The following is a 7258-nucleotide window of genomic DNA, read 5'->3' as shown; positions in this document are numbered from 1 at the left end:
AATTAAAACCAAACTAAGAAATTTAGTTTTAAAACCTGGCAAACTTTAAAGCCAGACACTGCCAAGGACTGGCAAGGATATGGTGACATAAGCACGCAGCTTCTTTGAGAATAATGGCTGTCAAAGAGGCTTGCTGAGCCTTATCTTGCCCATAACATTTTCCAGGTAGGAATTATACACCCACCCATTGTATTCATCAAACTACCAAAAGTCCATGTTAAGTCTTTGCTCTCTTAAATTACAACTTGAAGGAAGGCAGAAGCATGTTAGTCCCCCGTGGAAGGATGTGAGTCACTGAATACCAATAGCCCTCTTTGAAAAATCAGCCTTCAAAATGCAACCCTTAGCCATTTTGTATGCTCAAAGCCAGTGAAGAGTAATGAGTCATGCAGCCATCTTCACACAGCCTCTAATATCTCCCTTGAAAATCCTGCATCTCATACTTGTTCAAAATGTGGCATCTCTTGACTCAGCAGTCAGCCAAAATTCTCCACTTTATTGAAGTTGCAAATGTTTCAAGGCCATTTGCTGTTGCTGTAACGAAAACCTGAGACCTGATAATTTATAAAGAACAGAAGTTTATTTGGCTTATAATTCTAGAGACTAGGAAGTCCAAAAGCACAGTACTGACATCATTTTGGTATTCTGTGGGGGCCTTCTTGTAGCATCATAACATGGTAGAAGGCATCAGATGGAGCAAATGTGCTAGCTTGTTGCCTTTTGAAGGTGTAAGTGAATTTTTATTGGGAAGAGAAGTTGTTGACTTAAACAGCAGCAAATGAAGAATGAACCAGTAAGCTCCTTATTGTCACAGATGACTACAACCTCCATCTGTGATATATATATATATATATATATATATATATATATATATATATATATATATATATATTATAGGAGGCATTTTAATTTGTTACCTTGAACCCAGAAGTACCAAGTACTTTTCCATTTGATTTAGTATTTCCAAATTCCTACTAAAAGGGAATACATTCAGAACTTAAAAGTTGCTTACTGAAAGGAAGCACCTAAAGTAGGGTAAGGGAGGGAAATGTAGACATTAGAAGTTATGTAGAATACTCCTCAAACTGTACTTAACTACATTTTCATATCTTCACAGTAATACAAAGCACAGTCACTTGTAGAATTGGTTCAGATTACTTAAATGCCAAATAAATTTTTAGCCCTCTACCTAATTTTTGGACGTCACTTATGTTTATATGAAATGAATCTATTAATACTTTTCCACAGCTGTAACTGCATGCCAGAAAGGCCAAGACAAACACAAATCAAGGGATGGAGTTTTACCAAAGTTGTAATATACAAGAGTTTTCCCAAAGTTGTAATGATTCCATACACACGAACAGGCTCCTTTGCTATGGGAAATCCAAGTGCGATGAGAAATGGAGATATGTGAAAAGGTTTCTCTCAAAGGGAAGAAAGATGACATCCTCTTTGCATTTGTTTGCAGCCCCTTCTGCACCATCACAGTCTTCTCCACATTATTTGATGGCCACATGTTAAATTGTCTCCAAGCAACTGCATGATGAGGGTGCTGTCATATGAGTCTTCATTCAGTATATCAAGTTCTGCAATGAACAAATCAGAAACCATTTTAGCCAGTGTGCAGGCAAGCTCTGCTGTATCATGGATCTCATAGTATAATCAGACAAGTTAAGAGCCAGCCTAGGTAGACTGGATGTTCGGGTTGTATCTCTTGCTTGAATCAAAGCATTGTGATCACCAAGTGCAGCTTCAGCAAAACACTGGAAGTAACCTTCCTCTATTTTCAGATAGACCTTACTCTCTGGATAAGCTGCATTGGCTTTTAAATACTTATCCAACAATTTCAGGTCAAAGGTGTAGATCTACCTCAGCTCTGACTCCCTGGCCTCCTGATGATTCTTAATCAGCTGAAGCTTCTTGTTGGAGGTGTCCTTTCCTCCAGGCAGACCTCTGGTCTTCAACCACATTCTTATAGACCTGAAGAGTGGGTGGAACTCCTGGATGGATATCTCAGCACCCTGCTGGGTCACAGCCTTTCTGCAGATGGCCATGTTGTCCTAGCACTTGGCCTGCTCAGTCAACTTGGCCCTTTGGATTAGCTCCCTCTGCTCCATGGAGCACAGATGGCATGCAGGGACCCAGCCAAGGACAAAGAGAGCCAGGGCAAGCACAAGCCAGAATCAGGGTCCTCTTCCTGAAGAGCTTCAAATCTTGGCAGGGACCAGGCAAATCACCTCACTACTCCCATACCAGGGTCTGAATTTATCTAATCCTAATTTCCCTTATGATCTTATCTAATACTTCCATATACTATCAGTATATGAATTTAGGGATTAAGTTTCCAACACATGAAATTTCAAACCATAATGTGGGTCCAAGTGAAAAGAAGGCAAACCCAAGTAAAAAATCTTTGTGTTGATTTCTGTCTTGGAACAAAATTAATAGTTTCATACTCCCAGAAGCCAGTTAATGTTTACATTATAGCAGGTACCTCAATCTCTTTGGGGTCCCTTATATTTTTTAAAGTAAGAGACTCCAGGTAGTTTAGAATCTGATTACCTAAAGCCTATGTAAAGGAATCATTGAACTTCAAGAGAAAGATAATGCATGTGATTTTTTTTTAAAAATCATTATAGTTATGTTTCTGAAAGCATGATTTAAAAATAATTATGCATAAGTTTTTAACTGATTTTAAATAAAACTTATGAATAAGGCATAATAATTTACACTTAAGGATTTATCCTTCAAAAAGTTGAAGAAAGTGTTATATTTCATTCTTTATGTAATACAGAATGTCTTTCTCCAAAGAAATTATTTTAACTTCCAGAAAGTGGGTCAATTTCTCTGTCTTACTAGTATATTACTTGAGGCTTATGGAGAAGTAACTCGAAGTGTTTGTGTGGGGGGGAGGGACAGCCCTTCAGAATCACCTGTTATATTTAAAATATGTAAATCCCCAAGGCCCCTCTCAAACCTGTGAAAGCAGAATCTCTGAGGATGGGGTTCTGGGATTTTGCATTTTAAAAACTACCCTGTATTCTTAAGCAATAGCCTCAAAAGCTAATATACTTAAGGGCTCAAATTAAAATGTGAAAACTGCTGTTTTGTAAATATAAACTGAATAGGATCTCCTCTAAATTTATAAACATCACTTCCTGCAAAAAAAAAAAAAAATCAACTTAGCTTAATGACTAGGGCTGTGGACTAAAACTCAACAAATGTTTTATTCCCTGTGCCACCATTCCCCCTTATGAATGATATCAGTAAATTATTTAAATTCACTGTGATAAATAGGATATACGGTAATTCCTTTTTCCTGCCTCAGAGGCATAGTGTGAGGTTAATTAAATAACAGCTGCAAAATACTTTGGGCTCCTTAGAGAAAGACATTATATAAGACATTGTATTATATATGCAGCACTTTTTCTCTGCTGTGAAAATAGGACTAATTGTTCTTGAGAACTCAGCCCATGGCAGAGAAAACAACCACGACATGGCTTTCACAAGCATTACATTCACAAGGGCAAGATTTTGTCACAGTTGGTATCAGACCCAGTGAATGTTATGCTTCTGTTCTTTGCACAAAGACCACTGCCATCTGGTGGAAGACAGTTGCTGTCCTTATCTTGAGCTTCTATTTCATTTGTGTGAAATGGTGACAAGATAATTTGGGTTTTCTGCTATCGAATCAAAGATTTGTGGCTTATAGGCTCTTGGTTGTCCCCAGGCATGTTATCTGCGGTGCATGAGGGTTAAGGGAGAGCAGACTGAAGGTCAGGTAGTGCTAATGGAAGGAATCATTCCATAAACAAGACATCTCCCAGGCCCCAAACTACACAGCCCTCAAATAGCGCCTGCCACAAATCTCTGCTTTTGTGCTCCATTATATTCTGAAAATAGGGCCAGAAAAGATGAGGGGAAAAAAATCATCACTGATTTTTTTAAAGTCCAATGTTGATTGCTCAGGAAAAATATGTCAGTCTGTAAATGTTGTTTGTATTCATTTGTCAAAGGAAGAAGAGGGATTGCTTACATAAAATAAATAAAATAAGACCATCAAACAGTCCTAAAGTCTACCAAGCTTGATAAATAATTGTCATATTTTGACACACATGATGAATTTTTAAATCTGTCCTACAAAAATACATCATAGAAGGACAATTCATTTCTAGCCTTTCTCATATTTTTTAAAGGCTTAAAATTGATAACAAACTATAATTAGAGAAAATGTGGCAAATGTCTTTCATTTATTCCAGGAAAAAAACTTTGTCTTAAAAAGTCATATTATCCAAAAGAACAGTTTTCCTGTTACAAGTACTATCTTTTACATCCATAAAACATGCATTCCTTGAAAAAGACATTTTGCTAATACGCATTTTTAAATTCTGTAGCTAAGTCAGTCTTGGGCAAAAAAGTAAACAGATGAAAATTATTTTGATATCATCCTCTCTCCTGTATTTTTACTCAAAGCTTGTTTCAAAGATCTTCCTTCAACTAAGTTTTCTGGCTTCTGTACGAGGGCAATACTTTGTTCAGTCGTCAGAAAATTGAAATCTATGTCAACTTACACTAAAATGTTAGACTGAATAAGCACACTACAAAGCAGATCTGTGAAGAATTATTAGCTAGTCACTGCTTGATCCAAAAGGTGAGAATATCAAATGGTAGATTTTGTGAAAATGAGAAGGTGAAAGATTGGAAACTGAATTTTATTTTAGAACTAAAGATCTCATTATATAGGTAGTAATCTATTCAGCTTAGTGCTTTTCAAAAGTCAAAAACATATTTGGAAAAGAGTAAGATACTAAGTTCTTCAAATAGTGACTTCTTATCCAGTTTCAAATCTTAGCACAGTGTTATATCCAAAAGAAGTAAAAATTATATGACCCAAAGCATAAAAGAATAACATATTAGTTTTAAAATATTTTTAAAAAGCAGCAAAAAGAAGAACCAGGAATGCAACAAATATTACAGAAATGTGTTTTTCTATAATCTCTTTTGAATAGACATCTCTTAAGTCCCTTGAATTAAAGCAATTGATCCCCTAAATTTTCCATATTTGTGTTTCCAAAAGTATCCTCATCCCAGAAACTTCTGTTCCCATACTGACCTCCAAGAGAATCACTTTCTTATGGAAATGTTGTATTTCTATCCAGTATCCTGGTCAATATATCAGAAGTCCAGGAACCTGGCACTGACAGCAAAGAATTCCCCTCAGAGGATGAAAAGGGGCATGTACCCTGTAGTATTTATGCATCTTTAGAAAAAGAGTAATACCACACTAATAAAAAGATGAAGAATTCCTGTTTGAGAATCATTTTTATTCCAAATCTGTGCTGATCCTTTACAGCCCTTTTAAGGGTAACAAATATGCAAATAATCAGTATACTTGGGGACTCTTTCAGGTCTAGACGCACACTCTTATGGAACATGCTTGTCTTTCTGCCTGGAACACCATTTCCCATGCGGTTTGCCTGAAAATTTCCAATGTGTGCTTGAAGAATCATCTCTTAACGCACACACAGAAATGAGTTCTCTAGCAGGGATTGCTATACCTTCTTCCCAATCCATTATTTGCTTAAAGGCAATAAAACTTCTCATTTTTTCTGAAAGCATGGTCTCCCATCAGAAAGAATATATCTCTATTTCTCACTTATGTTTTACTTAGGTACAGCCATAAGTGGACTTAAAGGGTGTATTCATCTTCTGAGCTGTGCTTTCTCTAAGAGATTCTCAGTGCCTTCAACTTTCTCATTTTCCTCTTCCTGCTGGATAAAGTGAGGATAGGGATGAGAACCACTGTGGACCCTGTAAATGAAGTAACACATGTTAATGGCAGATAGAAGGAACCTAGTTCCTTTCATCTACTGTGGAATCACCACACCGGCCCTGTAATTTGGCATCAGAATAATAGGTATGTGAAAAACTATTTTTTTTTGCACCACACTAATTTTGAGTTTCAAGATATAAACTCAAGAATGCTCTAACGTGTTCCCATAGTACCCTGTACAGGGTTCTCTTGAGACGTTGCTCTCTCTATACACAATAAATATGGGAATTCCTATCTTTAGACTGTAAACTCAGGACAGGCAGGAAATCTTATTCATATGTGCATTCCAGTGTCAGGTACTCTGTAGTTTTAAAGGATAATATTTAAATTGTAATAATAAAGAAAGCATCACAGGTAAGTGGGGATCTGAAGCTCCAAACCTCAGTTCTTATTTTCCATCAAAAGAAAATTTGAAGTTAGACACCAAAAGTCAAGCAAGAGAACTTTATTATAAGTGAAAGTAAAGTAGGTCTCAAGCAAAAAGCACTCTCAAGCCAGGCACAGCGGTGCACACCTGTATTCCAGCGGCTGGAGAGGCTGAAGCAGGAGGATCGTGAGTTCAAAGCCAGCCTCAGCAACAGCGAGGTGCTAAGCAATTCAGTGAGACCCTGCCTCTAAATAAAAAACAAATTAGGTCTGGGGATGTGGCTCAGTGTTTGAATGCCCCTGAGTTCAATCCCTGGTACCAAAAAAAAAAAAAAAAAAAAAAGACTCTTAAGAGGGAGAGCGGGTTGCTTCTGAGCAGAGCAAAAAAGGGAACAAGGCTACTTCCTAATTTATTGCTCCTTGGTGTTTACTGGGAGAACTGGGGTCCACCTCCTGCAGTCTTTACAGAACAGATGTCCAACTCCTCCTTCATGTGGGGCAGTGAAGTTTTTGGCCCTAGTGGGTCCTCTCCAGAACTGTCATGGTGGCCATTCTATTCAGGGGGGCTTCAACTACAAGTCAATCTTATGTTAATGAGGGTGCTGGGGTCAATGACCTGGCAGAGTGCATCTTAGTGCACCTGCACTACTGATGAAATCTCCCTTCCAAAATACATTGAGGAATCCATGACCATAAATCCTAACTTTATTATGACCTTATGATCTTTCTTTCCTGACATATTTCTTAATTTATTCCCTTTGTTCCCACCCATTTATTCTCATGGTTAGTGCACCTGTTGTTGTTCTACAAGTTGCTTGATTGTTCATTAGAGGCAATTTCAAAGAAACCTTGTGACCCTGCAATGTTTTTGGTTCAAATTTCACTGCTCATTTCTAATTGCTACCTAACAAAAGAATAAACTTGAGAAGAAAAAGTGCTATAATGGGTAATATACATGGTGATTTTCTAAAATTATTCGCCCATTCTTTACTCACACCAGGAGCCTTCTTCTGTTGCTCTCGTCAAATACTTCTAAGGTCTGCTCCTTAACTGCTCCAG

At 37.4% G+C, this 7258-nt stretch overlaps 1 pseudogene; it reads right to left on the bottom strand.

Annotated features, from left to right (window-relative positions):
• Positions 1–920: 920 nt before the first annotated feature.
• On the bottom strand, positions 921–2117 carry LOC124094699 (14-3-3 protein theta-like; annotated as a pseudogene).
• Positions 2118–7258: the final 5141 nt, after the last annotated feature.

This window comes from Marmota monax, unplaced genomic scaffold (genome assembly GCF_021218885.2).
Source record: "Marmota monax isolate L192 unplaced genomic scaffold, Marmota_monax_Labrador192_F-V1.1 WCK01_AAM20220418_F8-fsc00007, whole genome shotgun sequence".
Classification (NCBI taxonomy): Eukaryota; Metazoa; Chordata; class Mammalia; order Rodentia; family Sciuridae; genus Marmota; species Marmota monax.
This window is presented reverse-complemented; position numbering and strand designations above follow the sequence as displayed.